The sequence below is a fragment of the Ictidomys tridecemlineatus genome, chromosome 4 (genome assembly GCF_052094955.1).
Source record: "Ictidomys tridecemlineatus isolate mIctTri1 chromosome 4, mIctTri1.hap1, whole genome shotgun sequence".
NCBI lineage: Eukaryota > Metazoa > Chordata > Mammalia > Rodentia > Sciuridae > Ictidomys > Ictidomys tridecemlineatus.
Genome location: NC_135480.1, coordinates 61632568 through 61653132, shown reverse-complemented (window position 1 = coordinate 61653132; position 20565 = coordinate 61632568). Strand labels below are relative to the sequence as shown.

Here is a 20565-nt window from a genome sequence, read left to right as displayed (position 1 = left end):
ACTCAGGACTGGATTGTGGCTCAGGGGTAGAGCGCTTGCCTAGCATGTGTGAGGCACTGGGTTCTCAGCATCACATAAAAATAAATTAATTAATTAAAAAATAAAGATATTGTGTCTAGGGACTAGGGTTGTGGCTCAGTGGTAGAGAGCTCGCCTAGCACATGTGAAACACTGAGTTTGATCCTCAGCACCATATAAAAATAAATAGATAAAATAAAGGTATTGTGTCCAACTACAACTAAAAACAATTTTTAAAAAAGATATTGTGTCCATCTACAACCAAAAAAGACACATGGATAGAAAATGAGCATATGAAAAACACATCATTAGCTATTAGGGAAATGAAAATTAAAACCTCAAAGCAATACCACTACCCATCTGTCAGAGTGACTAAAATTAAAAAGACTTATCACACCAAGTGTTGGTAAGGATACAGAGCAACTAGAAATCATATATGCTGCTGGCGTGAATGTAAACTAGTGCAATCACTTTGAAAAGCAGTTTAGGAGTTGCTTAAAAAATTAAACACAAACCTGCCATGTAACTCAGCCCTTCCACTTCTAGGTATTTTCTCAAGACAAACGAGAGAATATGACTGAACAAAGACTTGTACACAAATGTGCAGAGCAACTTTGTTTGTAGTGGCCCCAGATGGGAAATAACTCAAATGTCCATCAATGGGTAAATAAATAAACAAATGGTGGAAACATACAACAGAATATTACTTGGTAAAAACTGTTAGACAGTTTCTGGAACGGCAGTGTGAGGAGCTCTGCAAACCCACTAGACCCTCTCTGGAGTGAAACAACTATAAATTTAAAAATTATACATATATACTTATATATTTATATGGATGTATGTTCCCTTGGAATTGCTCTAAGGGCATTCAGCAAATGTTCAAGAAAATCTATGAAATCTCAGTAAGAACAGTGTCAGCAGTATTTGAGCCACAACTCATTTCTGTGCCCCAGCTCACCAGCTTGGCATGATGGAAGCTCCACTTCAGCTGGAACACAGGATTCTTCTGCTCCCAGCTCACAATCAAAGGCTATAACATCTCCTTGGGTGGGGCAGAGACCAGCAGTTCTCATCCTCTCTACTTCCTGTTACAGGGACAATTGTCAACCACATGCACAATAATGCAGCTGGACATGCACAAAATGCAACTCAAAATGGATCAAAGAAGGCTGGGGATATAGCTCAGCTGGTAGAGTGCTTGCCTTGCATGCACAAGGCCCTGGGTTCTAATCCCCAGCACCACGAAAAAAAAAAAAAGTATCAAAGAACCGAATTTAAGAGTTAAAACTACAAAACTCTTAGAAGAGGCTGGATGTGGTGGCACATGCCTGTAAATCCCAGCTACTCAGAAGGCCAAGGCAGAAGGATTGCCACAGATTAGTAAAAATAATCAAATGCTAACTTATATACTGTCTCCAAAACTGAACCCTGCTACTGTGAGTTTTAGTGTTAGCTTTATTAATCAAACTATTGCATTAACTTACATAGGCTGAGACAGGAGGATGGAGAGTTCAAAACCAGCCTCAGCAATGATGAGGTGCTAAGCAATTCAGTGAGACCCTGTCTCTAAATAAAATACAAAATAGGGCTAGGGATGTGGCTCAGTGGTCAAGTGCTCCTGAGTTCAAGCCCCAGTACCAAAAAAAAAAAAAAAAGAAAGAAAGAAACATTCTTTAAAACAAGTAGCCTCAACTCGTTAAAGATGTCAGTACTATGAGAGACAAAAAGGCATTAAAGAGTACTGGGGCTGGGGCTGGGGCTGGGGCTCAGAGATAGAGCATTTGCTTAGTATGAGCAAAGTCCTGGGTTCCAATCCTGAGTACCACCAAAAAATAAATAAATAAATAAACAAGAAAAAAAAAAGAAAGAAATTTGGTGTGGAGGCACATGCCTATAATTCCAGCTACTCATGAAGCTAAAGAAGATCACAATTTCCAGCCCAACCTGAGCAATTTAGCAAGACCCTGTTTCAAAATACAAAATAAAAAGGATTGGGGCTGGGGATATGGCTCAAGCAGTAGCGCGCTCGCCTGGCATGCATGCGGCTTGGGTTCGATCCTCAGCACCACATATAGACAAAGATGTTGTGTCCGCCAAGAACTAAAAAATAAATATTAAAATTCTCTCTCTTAAAAAAAAATGGTTTTTCTCTAACTTTTAAATAAATAAATAAATAAAAGGGCCGGCGATACAGCTTGTTGAGTGCCTTGGGTTCAATCCTGGGTACTAAAAAAGGAGAGGAGAGGGGAGGAAGAGGAAAAAAGAAGAAGATGAAACATAGGGGTAAATCTCCATGACATTGGTTTTGACAGTGGATTTTGAGGACACCAAAAGCCCAATAAACAACACAAAAACAATATAAACTGGACTTCATCAAAATAAAGAAAAACCCTTATGCTTCAAAGAATATGATCAGAAACATAAAAAGACAACCCAGAAAAGGAGAAAGTATTTAAAATAATTTATCTGAAGGATTTGTACCTAAAATATATAGAGCCAGGCATGCTGTCACATACCTGTAATCTTGGCACCTTGGGAGGCTGAGGCAGGAAGATTTCAGTTTCAAGAGCAGTCTCAGCAATTTAGTGAGGTCCAAGCAACTTCGTGAGACCCTGTGTTAAAAAAAAAAAATTAAAAAGGGCTGGGGATGTGGTTCAGTGGTTTAATAACCCTGGTTTCAATCCTTGGTACCAAAATAAATAAATAAATAGATGAATAAATAAATAAAATATATAGCTAGGCATAGTAGCACGTGACTATAATTGCAGTGACTCAGGAGGCTGAGGCAGGAGGATCTCAAGTTCAAAGCCAACCTCAGCAATTTAGTGAGCAATTTATTGGGCCCCTGTCTCAAAATAAAAACTGAGGGACTGGGGTTATGGCTCAGTGGTAGAGTGCTTGCCTAGCATGTGTGAAACACTGGGTTCAATCCTTAGCACCACATTAAAAAAAAATAAATAAAGTTATTTAAAAAAATGTTTAAAATAAATAAATAATAAAAACTGCACTAGGTATGGTTCAGAGGTTGAACATCCCTGGGTTCAATCTTTGGTACCAAAACTAATAATAAAATAAAAGACATAAAGAACTATTAAAATTCAATAATAAAAGGATGAACAACTCAATTTTTAAATGGGTAAAAGATCTGATTAGATGTTTTCTGAAGAAGATATACAAATGGGCAATAAACACATGAAAAGATGCTTGATCTAATTAGTCATATGGTAAACGCAAATCAAAACCACAATAGAAACCACTTCGTACCCAGGCGAATGGTCATAATTTTTTTTTTAAGTTAGTGTTATGATTTGGGTCTGGAGCGTCCCCCAAAGACTCAAATGTTGAAGGCTTTATCCCCAAGATAACAATGGCCAGAGGTGGGGCTTTGGGGGTGTGATTGGATCCCGAGGACTCCGAACTCATTTGTGAATTAATCCATTGATGAATTCATAATCTGAATAGATTATTGGGAAGTGGTAGAAACTGAAAGCGAAGGTCCTTGTGAGTGTGCTCTTGGAAACCAAACCTTATCCCTGGCCCTTTCTTCTTGTTCTCGAGCTGCCGTGAGGTGAACAGCTTTGGGCTTCCACATCCTTCTATCGTGATGTTCTGCCCCATCTCAGGCCCAAAACAATAGAGCCGGTGTACCATGGACTGAACCCTCTGAAGCAACAAGCCAAAATAAAGCTTTCCTCCTTCATCTTGTTTATGTCAGGGTATTTTGCTCACAGCAGCAAAGAGCTGACTAACACAATCAGATATTGACAAACGTTGGGAAGGATGTGTAGGAGTCAGAATCCTCATGGGTTGCAGATTGGCACAAACAAGCATTAATTGCTCTACTCTGGGGAAAGAATCTAAAAGTTCCTTAAACAGTTAAACACAGAGTTACCATAAGTCTCTCCAACCGCATTCCAAGAGACAGGAAAACACACGTTCACACAAAAACTTGAACACAAATACTGGCCTTTTTCATATTATCAAAAGGTGGAAACCATACAAATGTCCATCGACTGATAAACAAATTAACAAAATATAGTACATCATACTCTGGAATATTATTTAGCCATAAAAGGCATAAAGTGCTCAACATAATTGAATCTTGAAATCATGCCATGTGAAGAAAAAGGCACAAAAGACATATGACTCCCTTTATATGAAGCGGCCAGAATAGGTAAATCTGTAGAGATAGACAGTAGATTTGTGGTTGCTTAGGGCTGGGGAGAGAGGCAGAAATAAAGGAGTAATAGGTAAAGGGTGTATGATTTCTTTTTTTCCCCCTCAGGTGATGAAAATATTCTAAAATTGAACGTAGCAATGGTCGCAGATACCTGTGAATATTCTAAAAAACACTGGAGGCCAGGTGTAATACGGCATACCTATAGTCACCAATACTCAGGAGACTGAGGCAGGAGAATTTCTAGAGCCCAGGAGTTCCAGACTAGCCTGAGTGACATAACAAGACCCATCTCAAAGCAGAGATCCACTGACTTGCACACTTTAAACTGGTGACTTATTGGTGACTCAGGCCTGTAATCCCAGCTATACAGGAGGATGAGGCAGGAGGATCAAAAGTTGAGGCCCCTCTAGGCAACTTAGCAAGACTTTGCTTCAAAATAAAGTAATTTTTAGAAAGGGCCAGTGGTTTAATTCAGTAGGTAGAGCACTTGCCTAGCATGTGTAAGACCCTGGGTTCAATCCCCTGTACCACAAAATAAATAAATTGGTGAATTATGTTTCAATAGAGAAATTATCATTTTTGCTATATTGGGGATTGAATTCCGGGTGCTCTCCCACTAAGCCACATCCCCAATTCTTTTTATTTATTTAATTTGAGACAGGGTCTTGTTAAACTGCTGGGGCTGGCTGGAACTTGCAATCCTCCTGCTTCAGCCTCCTGAGTCTCAGGGATTACAGTTGTGCACTATCACCCTCAGCCCTAGACCAATTTAAAAATAAATAAATAAATTGTAGATGGACAAAATACCTTTATTTATTTATTTATTGTTATGAGGTGTTAAGGATCGAACCCAGTGCCTTGCACATGGAAGGCAAGTGCTCTACCACTGAGCCACATCCTCAGCCACTAGGCCAATTATTTTAAAAAATCATTATTTACTCAGTTTTTTAAAATAAGTGACCAGAAGAAAATACAATAGTACCTCAGTATACCTAAGGGATTAATTCCAGGACTTCCACAAATACAGAAAGGCTTGGATGCTCAAGTCCCTTATACTAATTGGCATTATATTTGCATATAGCCTAAGCTCGTCCCCCTGTATAATTTAAAATATCTCTAGATTACTTATAATACCTAATGCAATGTAAACTCTATGTAAGTAGCTGTTATACTGCATTGTTTAGGAAATAATGACAAGAAAAAAGTCTGTACATGCTCAGGACAGATGCAACCTTAAAAAAATATTTTTATGGGAGTTGGGTGAGTCTGTGGAGGAAGAACCCTCAGACACAGAGGGTTGGCTGCATACCAAAATGCCAACAGAGGGAAGCTCAATGGATTGGGATTACAGATTATTTTCTTTTGTCATTTTCCCCCGTGTTTACAACTTTTCTTCAGTGAACAAAGAAAAAATTCAATGTAAAAAAAAAGGCCAATTTAATTGGAGAAAAAGTTGAGCAACTGTTTCAGATTCTAAAAGAACAGGGGCTGAGGTTGTGGCTCAGTGGTAGAGCACTTGCCTAGCATGTGTGAGGCTCTGGGTTCGATCCTTAGCACCACATAAAAATAAGTAAAATAAAGGTATTGTGTTCATCTACAACTTAAAAAATTTTTTTAAATAAATAAAAGAACAAAGAAGGAATAGGAATGTGACTCAGTGAAAAAGTGCTTGCCTAACATGCATATGGCCCTGGGTTTGATCACCAGCCCAATAAATAAATAAATGTAAAATAAAAGAACAAAGATATCAACAACCAAATGCAATGAATGAACATTAATTGGATCCTGTTCCTCTCCCTCATCTTCCAAAAATTAGCTATAAAAATGCATTTTGGGAAATACGACTAGGGACTAGATATTATAGTATGGGATTATTGTTACTTTTCCTAGGATTGTGACTATGATTATATAGGAAAAATTTTAGGAGCTGCATGCTGAGGGGGGTTCATTACGTGTCAGGATATCTGCAATGTATTTTCAAGTGGTTCAGTCAGGCGTGATGGTGCATGCCTGTAATCTCAGCAACTCAGGAGGCTGAGGCAGGAGGATGGCAAGTTTGAGGCCAGTCTTAGCAATTTAGCGAGGTCCTAAGCAACTTAATGAGACCCTATTTAAAAAAAAAAAAAAAAAGGCTGGGGATGTGGCTCAGCTGTTAAGCGCCCCTGGTTTCAAACCCTAGTACCAAAAAATAAAATAGGTTCAGATTTTTTAAAAAGAGAAAATGTGATGAAGTAAATAAGGCTAAATATCAACTGTTGAGTCTAGGAGAACGTGCAGGAGCTCATTTGCTCATTGTGTACTTTTTTCTATTTCAACATTTTTAAAAATCAAGGGGAGGGAAGTATGATAGGGGCATACCTGTAATCTCATCTACTGGAGAGGCTGAGGCAGAGAGATCAGAAGTTCAAGACCAGCCTCAGCCACATAGTGAGGCCCTATCTCAAAATAAAATTTAAAAGGGCAGGGGATGTGGCTCAGGGGTAAATCTCCCTTGGGTTACATTTCTAGTACCCAAACAAAATAAAATAAAAAGAGACTGGGGTTGTGGCCCAGTGGTAGAGCACTTGCTTCACATGTGTGAGGAGGCACTGGGTTCGATTCCCAGCACTTATAAATAAATAAAATAAAGCATTTATTTAAAATAAAACATTTATAAATAAATAAAATGAAGGTCCATCAACAACTAAAAAATATTGAAAAAAAAAAGACAATAATTGATTCTTCCAGGGTCCCCAGCACCTAAACAGGACCTGGCCTAGAAGACAGTCAATGAGAGTTATAACCATGGCAGTACCTCTTTCTCAGCCTGATGGTGCTCAGAGACCCTCCTCTGCCCTGCACTTTCTGCTGTCACAGCCTCCTCATCATGGGTGTCACTGCCTGTGGGCCTTCTCCCCTCCTGTCTGTGGTCAGAATCCCTTTTTTATTCCCAGGGCCTGGCTCAGCAGAGGTCCCACCCTCCAGTGAAGGTGGTGGAATCCCCAGCGGGATTCAAGTCCCACCGATTGGACCCTAGGTGGCGCTATCCGCCTAAGAAAAGGTTGGAAAGTCCCTGACCCCAGAGCCTCTGGTGCCTGGCAGCTTGGCATATGGATGAGGTGGAGCTGTCAATGCCCCAGATTCCAAGGCTGCTTCTCCTCGCCCCATCTAGTGTGCCCATGCCTGATTCACAGGCTGAAGATGTCAGGACTGGATCAACAGTGGGGACCCTCCGTACTCAGACGCAGAGAGGAAGAGCGACCCTCACAAGGCCACATAGAGGAGGGGGCTAGATCTCCTGAGACGCGTGGAGTGGGCAAGCAGCCGCCTAAGCACTAGTCATTTCTTCCAGACAGCCACAAAGGGCTGTAAGAGGGACAGCTCTTCCCCTTGCTGAGTGCAAACCCAGCTGCCTCCTCTAGGTAGTGAAAGCCAAAGTGCTGAGTTCTGGTCCTAATTCTGGTCCTGGTGTGCTGCTCTGGCCTGTGTCCACTCCCCTGAGCCTCAGGGACCCTGAGCGTGAAATGCGGGATGGACACAAGAATTCGGAGCTGCCAGGAGCCCAGGATCCTCACTGGGTGGGAGAGACCTGGGTGTGGGGCCAGTCAGCCTCTTGGCCAAGGACAGGCTGCTTCAGGAGTTGCCAGAAGGGAAACATTTTCCGGGAGCCGGAAGGGCTGGCAGAACCCTGGGCCAGGCAGAGACCACAATGGACCCTTGTGTGGAGATTTAGCTTGGAGTCACCCACAGGCCCAGCCCCTGCTCTAGGGTGGGTCCTGTTTTCTGGTTTTCCACCAGACCCAGCTTCTGAACGACCTGTCCCGGGGCCTAGAGACAGGAGTGTGAGGCGGGGCCACCGTCCAGCCCCAGGGTGGTGATGCTCACCAGCTCGTTGCCAGTGCCTGAATTTCCACCCTCCGCCTTCCTGGAATCCCTTGCCTAAATAACCTCACATAAAACTTGAGAGCAATCGCCCCAACCAGACAGGAGGCCCTGGGGGACTCTCCCTGAAGCCATCTCAGGGAGCTCAGGACAGACTGAGGTCCACCTGGTTCTGGAAGACCCTGGCTAGGAGTTCATTTGGGAGACCTCTGCTGTGGTCCTTGAATGTGTCTTTGTCTCCTCCTCTGCCAATCGAATGGGAAGGAGGACTGGTAATACTTGTAGGGACACAGACCCTGTGGGGACCTTCGAGAGTCTCGGATCCACCCTGGGCCTCAGGAAGGACTCCACCCTAACCAAGTCAGACAGACCATCAGTAGCCTCTGTGCCTCCTGTCGGCTCCAATCCCACTTGCTCTGACCGCCCTGCCTGAGCCCTGAACAGCTCTGGGCCAGCCCTCAGGAAGTCCTTGTGGACACCCTGGGGGACTGCACCCAGTTCACTTTCTCTGGACTCCCTTGGTCTTGTGGATTTTTTTTGTTTTTTTGGTTTTTTTTTAAAGAGAGAATGAGAGAGGGGAGAGAGAGAGAGAGAGAGAGAGAGAGAGAGAGAATTTTTAATATTTATTTTCTAGTTCTCGGCGGACACAACATCTTTGTTGGTATGTGGTGCTGAGGATCGAACCCGGGCCGCACACATGCCGGGCGAGCGCGCTACCGCTTGAGCCACATCCCCAGCCCCCTTGGTCTTGTGTTAATCCCTCCTTGAGACAAGGCTCCTGCCCACCTAAAAAAAAAGTAGAACAGTGGCTGTTCCTGGGATATGTGCCATTGCCAGGCTCCACAGGGGCCACTTCACATTAGCCATCTCTGTGTGGTCCAGCCAACCGTCCCAAGCATAAAGAAAGCAATAATGCCCACGAAGGGGCTGTATGTGGACTAGAAAGCACTGCACCTCTGCACAAGGTGGACATTGACAAAGAAATACAAGACCCTGCGCTTCAATCAATTAAAAAAAAAAAAAAAAGGTTGGGGCTCTGAGATGACAGAAATACAATGAGACATGGTCAGGACAAAGGCCGCTTTAGCAGAAGCAGAAAGCCTAGAATGTGAAGGCAACCGACTGGTTCTTCTCTGGAGCTCTGTGCTTCAGCTCTGCAGTTCTGTCCAGGCAGTGGCAGACCTGGAGCAGATCAGGTAGAGTCATTTCCCGCCCAGTTTAACAGAGCCACTCCAGGGGCACGGGGAAGCTGACTTTGGGTGCCAGCGGAGACCATGGGGATGTCATCAGAGGCTGGTCTCAGCTCAGAATGAGAAAGGCGACTGCCAGCAGCAGAGGGGTGCTTCTGGAGCTGACACAAGAGCAGGGGTGGGAAGTCTGTGGGGAGAGTCCTCCCCAAATCCTGGAGGCCTCCCCATGTTAGGGCAGTGAGAGTCTAAGCTCCTAAATCAGACTCAGTTCTGAGGTTCTGACACCAATGGTGCCTTGCCCTGAAACCACCTGGTGGTATCTCAGCAAGCTTGGGACCTTGCCATTGGCATTGGTCATTTGTTCCCTGTGACTTTATTGCTGGGTGTGGATCAATATACTTTTTTTTTTTTTTTTAGAAAACCTGTCAGTGGGAGGTGGGGCCCTACTGTTCCAAGTTCACTCCTGTTGATCTTTGTTCCAGGTACAACAGAATAGCAGTGCCTGGAGTTTGTCCTTGGCTTCCTCCTCTTGCCACACCAGTGCATTGTCAGCCCTGGGGCCCAAATTCAACTCAGCCTGGGTAAGGAGAAGGTCACAGGCTTTAGAAGTGGACAGACCTGGGCTTGAGTTCCTACATCACACTCTACAAGCTGTGTGGCCTTGGGCAAAAATGCTTTGCCTCTCTGAACCTCTGTTCTCTAATTTATTACACGTGGGCAAAAACATCTGCCTCCAAGGCTATTGTGGGGGTTGGAAAGAATGTGTGTCAAGGACCTATTGCATAATAGGAGGCTCAGCAAATGTGACTTCCTTTCTCCCTGCTCTTTGCTCTCCTTAGAAGATAACTGGTGCAGTGGGAAGTCCTGGGCTTGAGGTCAGTATACTTGGATCTGGTGGGTGGGTTTTGTTGCTTGCTGGTTGTGAGACCTCTGGCAAGACTCTGCTCCTTTCTGATGTTCATTTCATTATCTGAGAAATAAGGCAAGAGCAGATGATCTTCCTAGGGGCCCTTCCCTTTCCCTAGTCACAAGATAGGGTACTTTCTGACTGGGTTTGACTTGCCTGAATATGTGTGGAAAATGGTCTGATCTAGAAGGCAGGACCCTCCTTGGAGACTGGACCCTGCCCCTGACACAAGGGTGACCTAGGATATGCCCCTTTCCCCTCAGTCTTCCCATTTGTGTAATAAATTGGATGCTATGGGCTCTATGATCCCTTTTGCTCTGATGATCCAGGAACCAGTGATTCTGATGGTATCAGGTAGGCCCAGGAAGTGCCCCCTCGCTCCTTGCTCCCCTGCCTGCCCCTATGAGTAAGATCCCCATCTACCTGCCTATAGCAGCCATTTCAGGTCCTTCATTCTCCCTGGCAGAATCCCCCATTTCAGCCTCACAGTCATTCCTTCTTCATCTCATCCACAACTCTGAGAACTAGTGACATTTCTCCCTCACTGCTCCCCGCTCAGCACTCAGGGTCTCATGTGCCTTTCCAGAACCTTTTCCCCTGAAAATATGGGATTTCTTCCACTGGGGAATTATCTTGACCCCTTCTTACTCATTTCACAAGAACACAAAGAGCAGTGGCTCAATTCACAATAGCTAAACTACGGAACCAACCTAGACGCCCTTCAACAGATGAATGGATAAAGACAATGTGGTATATATACACAATGGAATGATTACTCAGCCTTACAGAAAAATGAAATTACAGCATTTGCAGGTAAATGGATGAAACTAGAGAACATTATGATAAGTGAAATAAGCCAATCCCAAAAAACCAAAGACTGAATGTTTTCTCTGATCAGCAGATATTGATCCATAATGGGGGGGGGCAGGCATAGGAAAGAATAAAGGAACTTTGGATTATGCAGAGGGGAGTGAGAGGTGTGGTGGGGCTGTGGGGATGGGAAGGACGGTAGAATGAGACAGACATTATTACCCTATACACAGTATGATTACACTACTGGTGTGACTGCACCACATACAGCCAGAGAAATGAGAAGTTGTGCTCTATTTGTGTAAATGTGTCAAAATGCATTCTACTGTCATGTATAACTAATTAGAACAAATTAAAAAAAAATAGAAAGGAGACCAGCAGAATAAAAGAAGGAGATTAGGGGGAGATAGGGGAGAGAAAGAGAAGGTACTGGGGAATGAAATTAGTCAGATTATACTGTTTTATTATATGCATATATGAATATATTACAACAAATCCTACTGTTAAGGCTGGGGATATAGCTCAGTTGGTAGAGTGCTTGCCTTGCCTGCACAAGGCCCTGGGTTCAATCCCTAGCAACACACACACACACACACACACACACACACACACACACAATCCCACTGTTACATATAATTATAATGTACCAATAAAAGGAAAAAATAAAAAATAAATAAATTCAGGTTAAAAAAAAGAATAAAAGAGCATTTGTCTTCTGGGTGCAGTGTGGCACATGCCTGTAATCCCAGCTACTTGGGAGACTGAGGCACAGGGATCCCAAGTTCAAGGCCAGCTTAGGCAATTGAGCCAGACCCTGTCTCAAAATAAAATAAAAAATAAAAAGGGCTGGGGATATAACTCAGTGGTAAGGCTGGATTCAACTCCTTTTAGCACTAAACAAATAAATAAAAATTTTAAAAATTCTGGGGACATAGACCTATGTTAGAGCACTTGCCTAGCATGTGCAGGGCCATGGGTTTGAGAGCAGGAGACACATATGTGTTAGGAAGACAGGGTTAAGGCTCGTGGCTCTGGAGTTTACAAATGGAGTAGACAGCTGGTGACTCCAGTGGAGTCTAAAGATTTTCACCAGAACCTAAGCCTGCCCCTGAGGCAAAATGGCATGTGCTCAACATCCTGATTGGACAGGGCGTGTGTGGACACCAAGTGCTCTAGTGTAACCGAACTCTAAGGCCCACTTATTTAAAATCTCTATGGTCTTCAAGAGCACCTAACTTCCTTCTAACCTTACATAAACCCCTAGACAACAGCTACCCTGTGCTACCTTCCTGGGGACCCCTCCCTCTGCAGGAGCTCTGCTTTCTTTCTTTCTTTCTTTCAATTACTTGAATAAATCCTATTACTTAGCACTTCCATGGATCCCATCCTTCAAATCCATGAGACAAAGAACCACACAGATAACTCCTGTCTCATATTCAATCCCCTATACCCGAAAAAGAAGAGAAAAAAGGAAAAAAGATTTGGGTGCAGCTTAGTGGTAGAGCGATCCCAGGTTCAGTCCCTAGTACTAGAAATGAAAGTGGGATGCTAGGCATGTACTTCAGTGGTTCAGAGCTTGCCTGGCATGCAGGAGCCCCTGGGTACAATCTTCGGCACCAACAAAGAAGAAAGTAAAGAAAAAAAAAAAAAGGGAAAGAGGGAGGGAGAGGGAAAGAGAACACTGTCAGAGGAAAGCACACCATCTGCATCTTTCCCCACCACCTCTGAGACTTCCTCTTCCTTGAAACTGCAGATTAAAGGAAAGGCCTGGGGGCTGGGTTGTGGCTCAGAGTTACAGTGTAACCTAGCATGTGTGCCGCACCACATATAAATAAGTACATAAAACAAAGGTCCAACAAAAACTAATAAAATTAAAAAAAAAAAAAACAGGAGAGGAGCTGGGGTTGAGACTTAGTGGCAGCACACTTGCCTCGCATGTGTGAGGTACTGGGTTTGATTTTCAGCACCGCATAGAAATAAATAAAATAAAGGTCTATCAACAAACTAAAAATATATGTGTATATATATATTTAAAAAAAAAAAAAAAGGTGAGGCCCAGAAGACTTTAACACAGTGCATGCCCTTGGAGAAGTAGCCAGAGTTATTGAAGTGTCTAGTACATAAGGTCACAATAAGGCCTGCTGGGTTGGTCTGCTCCTGCTTAGCTACCAAATGGCAGGTTCCCAACATTATACCATTATGTGGACTACAGAGTTCGCCTGGATAGTGAAAGGCCCTCATGCCAGGCCCCTGAACAACATCACTCCTAGCCCGGGTCTGATTCTCCTCTTGAAGAGGCAGCCAGGGGTAGAACTTGGGGGTCTTCTTTCCACTGGGACTGCAGATCACATTGGCTGCCCTGTCCACCAGAGACAGGCTCGGGAGGTCTGGCAAGGAGTCCCCTAGGGTCTGGGGCCTTCTCTGGGCACCCCCAGTCCTGGACCCTGTTCCTCATGGATCATATGATCACATCAGCCATGGCAGTGAGCATACTCCCTGGTGCAAGTGCTCCTAGGGAGAGAGCAATGAGTCATCCTCATGTCCAGGGCCCATTTTAGGACTTGGCACAAAACAGATACAGTGCTTGAAAGTTTCTCCAATCTATGCCCTATTTTGAGTCTTCCCAGCACTGACCCTTGAGGGCCCTAGCAGGGACCTCCTTCCAACAGAAACAAAGAGGCTTCAGAATGGGCAGTCCTTGGCTCCAAAGATGGAATGCTAATGTTAGCCCAGGGGCAGATCCCCAGGGGAAATAGGGCCCTGTGGAGTGGGATAGAAAGAGCCCTACCAAACCCTGATGCTTTAGTTTCTGATTCCAAACCACTCTCTGCATGGATCCTGGGCCCCAGCCCACCCAGATGGATGCCTGTGAACTGCTGGATTTCTAGGTTTTACATTTCAGTGCCAAGCCTCTTACTATTTCCTCCTTTTGGGATATTCTCTTTATCTCCTTCTCCCTAGAGACTCTCCTGGCTCCAAAGTCCACTGACTGTGGAACATCAAAATGACCTTTCCCCTCCACGTTCCCCAGTTCTCCAGTTTTTTTCTATTTATCAGCCCTCCTAGGCCCAGAATTATTGGTGCTATTCATATCTGTTTCAGAGGCTGCTTTGACAGAAAGCAAATGCATCCTCTGCGAACTTAGTTTCCCCACCAGTAAAATGGGGACCATGATCTCTATCCTTCCAGATTGATGTAAAAATTAAATGAAATGAGTCATTCCAGAGCCCAGAATAGAGTCACCTCAATTGTCCACACACAGGGCAAGTGGTAAGGCACAGCCAACCAGCACCAAAGATGCAGGAGCCTCAGCGTCGGAGTTCTCAGACTTATGGAAAAGTTCCTCCAAAAAGTGAACTACTCTCTTCATTGTTCAGTCATGGGGAGGAGTGGCCTGGAGCTGTGGGGTCCCAAAGGAGAAGCAGGCATATGATGACATGTCCAGCTACAAACAGGGTGAATAATCTCTACAGACAGGGTGAATAATTCCTGTTAGTGAATCACAGACCATCACATCCACCTACCTCCAGATCATAGGATCCTGAAGGAGTTAGAGTCAAGATTTGGCTCTTTCCACTGCCTCAGTTCCATGCCAGTGTCACCAGGTCATCTGGAGGTAGACAGGTGTTTTTTTACATATAAAATCTCAGATAAAATGCTCTTCCACACAGGAAAAGTGAATATGCATCACAGGGGACAGGGAGAATTCTCTCTGTCTCTCTCTCTCCTCTTTTAATAGACTATTTTGAAATAATTTTAGATTGATGTAAAAGTTGCAAAGATAGAAGAGCAAATACCAGCCTGTGCAGCCTCAGCCCCATTATACGCCTTACCCAGTCCCCCTCATTGTCAACCTTTGACATTACTATGATACCTTTGTCATAACTAAAGACTAAACTCCACACTTTAATTGAATTTCATCCTTTTTTTTTTTTTCCACTTATTCCTCATGTCTCCCCACTCTGGTCTGTGACAGGAGAAACCAATGTGCTTCTCCCATGCTAGGCAAGTGCTCTACCATTGAGCTACGTCCTTAAGCCCTTTCTCAAATTTTGAGACAGGGTCTTGCAGAAGTTGCTCAGGTTGGTCTTGAACTTGTAGTCCTCCAGCTTTAGGTCCCTGGCTAAATTAACTTTATTTATTTATTTTGGTACTGGGGATTTAACCCAGGGGTGATTAACCACTAAACCATATCCCCAGTCCTTTTATTTTATTTTTTATTTTGAGGCAGGGGCTCACTAAGTTGCTTAGGACCTTGCTACTAAATTGCTGAGGCTGGCCTTGAGCTTGTGATCCTCCTGCCTCATTCTCCTGAGTCACTGGAATTACAGGCCTGTATCACCATGTCTGGCTTAAATTGACTTTTTAAGTGATGTTTTCATATGGGCAATAGAGGAGAGGGCTGTGTGTTGTGTCTTCCTTCATTTTCACTTTGACAATATTCCTCTTCAGAAAATCCCCATCAGACAGGATTTTTTCTCAAAGATGCTTGGTATGGTTCTCCCTGTTTTTGTTTATTTGTTTGTTAGCTAGGATTGAACTCAGGGGCATATCCCCATCCCTTTTTTATATTTTATTTTAGAGATAGGATCTGGCTGAGTTGCTTGGGGCCTTGCTAAATTGCAGAGGCTGGCTCTGAACTTATGATCCTTCTGCCTCAGCCTCCCATGCTGCTGGGATTACAGGCATGCACCACTGCAAACAGACTCTCTCTGTATCTTGAGGCTCCCATTCAGCTTTCAAGCCCTTGGACCCCTCTTTAGGGAATCTTTCCTATCCCCCCCCACCTTTTTTAAAAAAATATTTTTTAGTTGTCAATAGACCTTTATTTTTATTTACTTATTTATATGCAGTGCTGAGAATAGAACCCCGCGCCCCCCACATGCTAGGCAAGCGCTCTACCCCAACTACAACCCCAGCCCCTTCCCATCCCCTCTTTGTCCTTGGCTTTTTTTTTTTTTTTTTTTTTAATACTTAGGACTTAACTGGGGATGCTTTATAAATTGTTTAGGGCCTCACTAAATTACTGAGGCTGGTGTAAGGTCCTTGCTTAGCATCTGAACCGCCATCTTAAGTGACAGCAGCCATTTTAAGAAACATTTCACTTTCCCTCCTAAGAGCGTTTCTTTTTATTATTATTATTATTATTAGTTGTTCAAAACATTAGAAAGCTCTTGACATATCCTAAGAGCGTTTCTGAGGAAGGCTCACCACTCTCTCATACCCAACCCTTCACCACCCCACACACATTAAGACCCACGGGGCTCTAATCCCTGCCCCTGCCCCATAAAAGTCCTGAACCCCAAGCCTGTTTTGCCTCTCTCCATCTATGGAGAGATGGCCTTTCTTTGTCAGCTCTGACAAATAATCTCTCTGAGTATCTCTGCTTGATCTCCATCTTTCATTCCCGCTGGCCTGTCTCCTGGTTCCTCGCTTTTCTTTCTGCTGGCCCTGAACTTGTCAAATTGCTGGGATTACAGGCATGCGCCATTGCACCTGGGCTGGCTCCCCTTTTTTAGGCAGGAGTATTTAATCCTGCCTTGCCATTCTGTACCCACCATTTAACATTAATGGCTACTCCTCTGGGAGTTGCTAAACACCTGGAAGTTTAGTTTTAGTCCCACTGTCCTCCTGACCCTCTCCTCTATTACCCATATGAAAACATCACTTAAAAAGTCAATTTAAGGGCTGGGGATGTGGCTCAAGCGGTAGCGTGCTTGCCTGGCATGCGTGTGGCCCGGGTTCGATCCTCAGCACCACATACAAACAAAGATGTTGTGCCTGCCGAAAACTAAAAAATAAATATTAAAAAAGATTCTCTCTTCTCTCTCTCTCTCTCTCTCTCTCTCTCTCTCTCTCTCTCTCTCTCTCTCTCTCTAAAAAAAAAAAAAAAAAAAAAAAAAAAGTCAATTTAAGCCAGACATGGTGATACAGGCCTGTAATTCCAGTGACTCAGGAGAATGAGGCAGGAGGATCACAAGCTCAAGGCAGCTTCAGCAATTTAGTAGCAAGGTCCTAAGCAATTAGTGAGACTCTGCCTCAAAATAAAAAATAAAATAAAAGGACTGGAAATATGGTCACCCCTGGGTTAAATCCCTAGTACAAAAATAAATAGTTAATTTAGCCAGGAGCCTAAAGCTGGAGGATTGCAAGTTCAAGACCAACCTGAGCAACTTTTGCAAGACCCTGTCTCAAAATTTGAGAAAAGGGCTTAAGGATGTAGCTCAATGGTAGAGCACTTGCCTAGCATGGGAGAAGCACATTGGTTTCTCCTGTCACAGACCAAAGTGGGGAGACATGAGGAATGGACTGGCTCCTGGAACAGAACTTTGTGGGCTGGGGATGTGGCTCAAGCGGTAGCGCGCTCGCCTGGCATGCATGCGGCCCGGGTTCGATCCTCAGCACCACATACAAACAAAGATGTTGTGTCCACCAATAACTAAAAAAAATAAATATTAAAAAATTTAAAAAATAAAATAAAAAAAAGAACTTTGTGTTTTCAAATGAGTGCATGGGGAAGATCCCCAATGCCACATTTCACCACATTGTCAAGGAATTTCAACCTGTTGAGGTCGACACAAAGATACTTTTTGTTTTCATTATTTTCTCCATAGACACTGCCTTTTCTCTTTCCTCTTCTTTTTAACATAATAGGAGAATTTATGTGACTTGCTAATCTTGTTCGATTTTTAAAATTTAGGCTAAGCGCAGTGACTCCGAAGGCTGAGGCAGGAGGATCACGAGCTCAAAGACGCTGTCTCTAATAAAATATAAAAAAGGGCTGGGGATGTGGCTCAGTGGTTAAGGACCCCTGGGTTCAATCCCTGGTACAAAAAAAAAAAAATTAGATCAGTTCAGTTTAAAATGTCAGGGTCTGTCAGGGTCTGGTCCAGTTCATAGCAATCCTCTTGCCCAACCCAAGCTGGAAAGGTGACTCTAGGGACGTGGCATGGGGAGGGAGCTGGGTATGCCAAAGGGACACTGCTCTATTTGATCGCTGACTCCTCTGAGGTGGGGAAGAAACTTGGCAGGTCTGCTGCTGGTGACTTCACTCTGGCAGACAGGGGACTCTGGCTGTCTGTTTCTATCTGCCCTTGGCCTCTGTGATGTGACTGTCTTCACACAGGTGATATGTGTAGTTCTTGGGGGGCTCTTTAGCTCTACATTGCCAAGGATTCTTTTTTTTTTTTTTAAGAGAGAGAGAGAGAGAATTTTTAATATTTATTTTTTAGTTTTCAGCGGACACAACATCTTTGTTTGTATGTGGTGCTGAGGATCGAACCTGGGCGTCACCCATGCCAGGCGAGTGCACTACTGCTTGAGCCACATCCCCAGCCCAAGGATTCTTATAGATACAGGCAGCCTGGCCTTTTGTCCTGGCATCTGTTCGACTCTAATCCCTCCTCCAAGTGTTAGTGTGGGTAGTTTCCCACTGTGTGGTCCTGTGACTGCTGTCTCTGGTTCCTGCCCCTCCTCTAAGCTCCATGCTCTTTCACATGGGGTCATGGGAAGTGGGAAGAATGTCCCAATTTTTCTTCCAGGCCCACATACCCTGGTCCTGACAAAGCTCTGTTGACATAGGTCTCTAAGTGGGGCCTCCTACCTTAGAACTCTCTAGTCCACAAACATCCCCAGGCCTGTCCTGCCCACAGCCAGCTTTCTCTCCTTGCTTTATTCCAGTGGAGCCTGCAGGATTCTAGCTCAGTGAGCATCCAACTGCGAGAAGCCCTTCTCCCCTTCTTGCAGGTGCCCCTCCCAGTCTCTTCAAAGGGTCTCTTGGATGCCTCCACTCTCCCAATACACCCCCAAACCCCCACCCTACACCCACCTTGACTTTGATGAGGAAGAGAATTCCAGCCACTGTTGGTTGAAATATAGAAGCATTAGCATTAAAAGGCTTGGAGGCTAGGGATTTTCAGATCTAGATTCCTCTTTCTCTCTCTTCCTTGGCCCTTGGAGACAAGTTAGATATCCACACCTTTGATCCTTGCAGCACTAGTGACCTTAGAGGTACTGCTGTCTCAAGATTGGCCTCTCTGGTCCTGATGAAAATCCCTGCCTGAATCAGTCAAACCCATGAGTACTTGGAGTTTTTTTAGTTTGTCCTTCATCTGACCAGCATGTCCACAGACCTGTGAGATACCATCAGGAGAGTCAACCCATGCTCAGTGCAGTGGTGCATACCTGTAATCCTAGACTCTCAGGAGGCTGAGGCAGGAGGATCTCAAGTTTGAGGATAGCATCAGCAACTTAGCAAGACTCTCAGCAACTTAGTAAGACTCAGTCTCAAAATAAAAAAAAAATGAAAAGGGCTGGGGAGGTAGCTCAGTGTTAGAGTACCCCTGGGCTTAATTCTGGTACCCAAAGGGAAAAAAGTATAAGCTTAGGGCTTCAGGTTGGATATGAAGAAATTTTAGTCATTTATTGGCCTTCTGTCTATCCCACCTGCATCACTCCCCAGTTGGTACTATCCCCATTCCTTCTCTTCCACTTGCTTTTATTCTCTGAGGTCTGCCTAGCTCCCAGCTTGCTCCTACCAAATTACCTTAACTGAAAGGGAAGGTTTTAGGGACGGTATCATTCAGGATCCCAACAAGAAACAGATGAAAATGGAAAATGGTTTTGTTTATAAAGGGACTATTTACAAAATGTAGGGGACCTTTAAGTACCATATCTTGGAGTTAGTAGTAGCAAAGCTGTCACTACCTCTTGGCACTGGGCAGGGGGAGAGAACAGTTACCACAATGTGGAGTGAGAAAGATTAATGTAGAATCTTTGAAAGAACCAGTGATGTTTAGTTGAGGGACAGAGTGAGCCCAAATAATGCCACAAGAAGATAGGCAAGAAAATGAAAAAATACTCTGACCTCATCACCTCCCTTTCCTCCCTCTGATTCCTAACCCTTTTTTATTTTTTGGTACCAGGGATTGAACCCAGGGGCCCTTAACCACTGAGACACATTTCCAGCCCTTTTTAAAATTTTTCAAATTTTGAGGCAGGATTTCACTAAATTTCTTGGGGCCTCAAACCTTCCATCCTCCTGCCTCAGCCTCCCAAGTCTCTGGGTATTACAGATATGCACCACCACGCCCTGCTCTAGGTATGCTTTTCTGAAATAGAGGAAAAACCCAAATAAAACCCTCTAGTTTCACTTGTTTTTTATCACCAATTTTAGAATTCACCTACCTAACCAATACTCCCACTAGCTTTACTAGAGATAACACCCTTACACTTGGGTCATGATGATAATGATTGCCTGAGTTATTTTTGAGGAATTTAGAGATAGCTCAAACTAGTTGAAACCACCCACCCTTTACTTGGGCCTGTGTAGGTGTCTGATGGGTACCTTTTGATATCAGAGTGCCAGAAAACACCCTTAACACTGTCAGTTTCTGAACATGTACCCTACAAAGAGCCAAGAGGTTTGATTACACATGCCCACATCACCAATTACTTCACTTGAATGATTGCTTGATGGATTGTTGAGGCAGGGTCTCTCTACATTGCCCAGGCAGGTCTTGAATTTGAGATCCTCCTGCCTCAGCCTCTGAGTAGTTGGGATTACAGATGTGCTCAGGTTTTACTTCACTTTTCCTCAC

The 20565-nt window shown here is 44.0% G+C and overlaps 1 long non-coding RNA gene across 3 annotated transcripts in view; it reads right to left on the bottom strand.

Moving 5' to 3' along the window:
• The window catches only part of LOC120889649 (uncharacterized), a 79535-nt gene that overhangs the window by 26399 nt on the left and 32571 nt on the right, over positions 1–20565 (bottom strand). Inside the window, exons 2-5 of one of the 3 annotated variants that reach the window (XR_013437789.1) lie at positions 14491–14576; positions 14210–14366; positions 2535–2630; positions 977–1103 (exon numbers count right to left, since the gene is read on the bottom strand). This is a non-coding gene — a long non-coding RNA (uncharacterized LOC120889649). The remainder of the gene's footprint in view (positions 1–976; positions 1104–2534; positions 2631–14209; positions 14367–14490; positions 14577–20565) is intronic. The other 2 variants (XR_013437790.1, XR_013437791.1) reach the window with 2 other exon arrangements.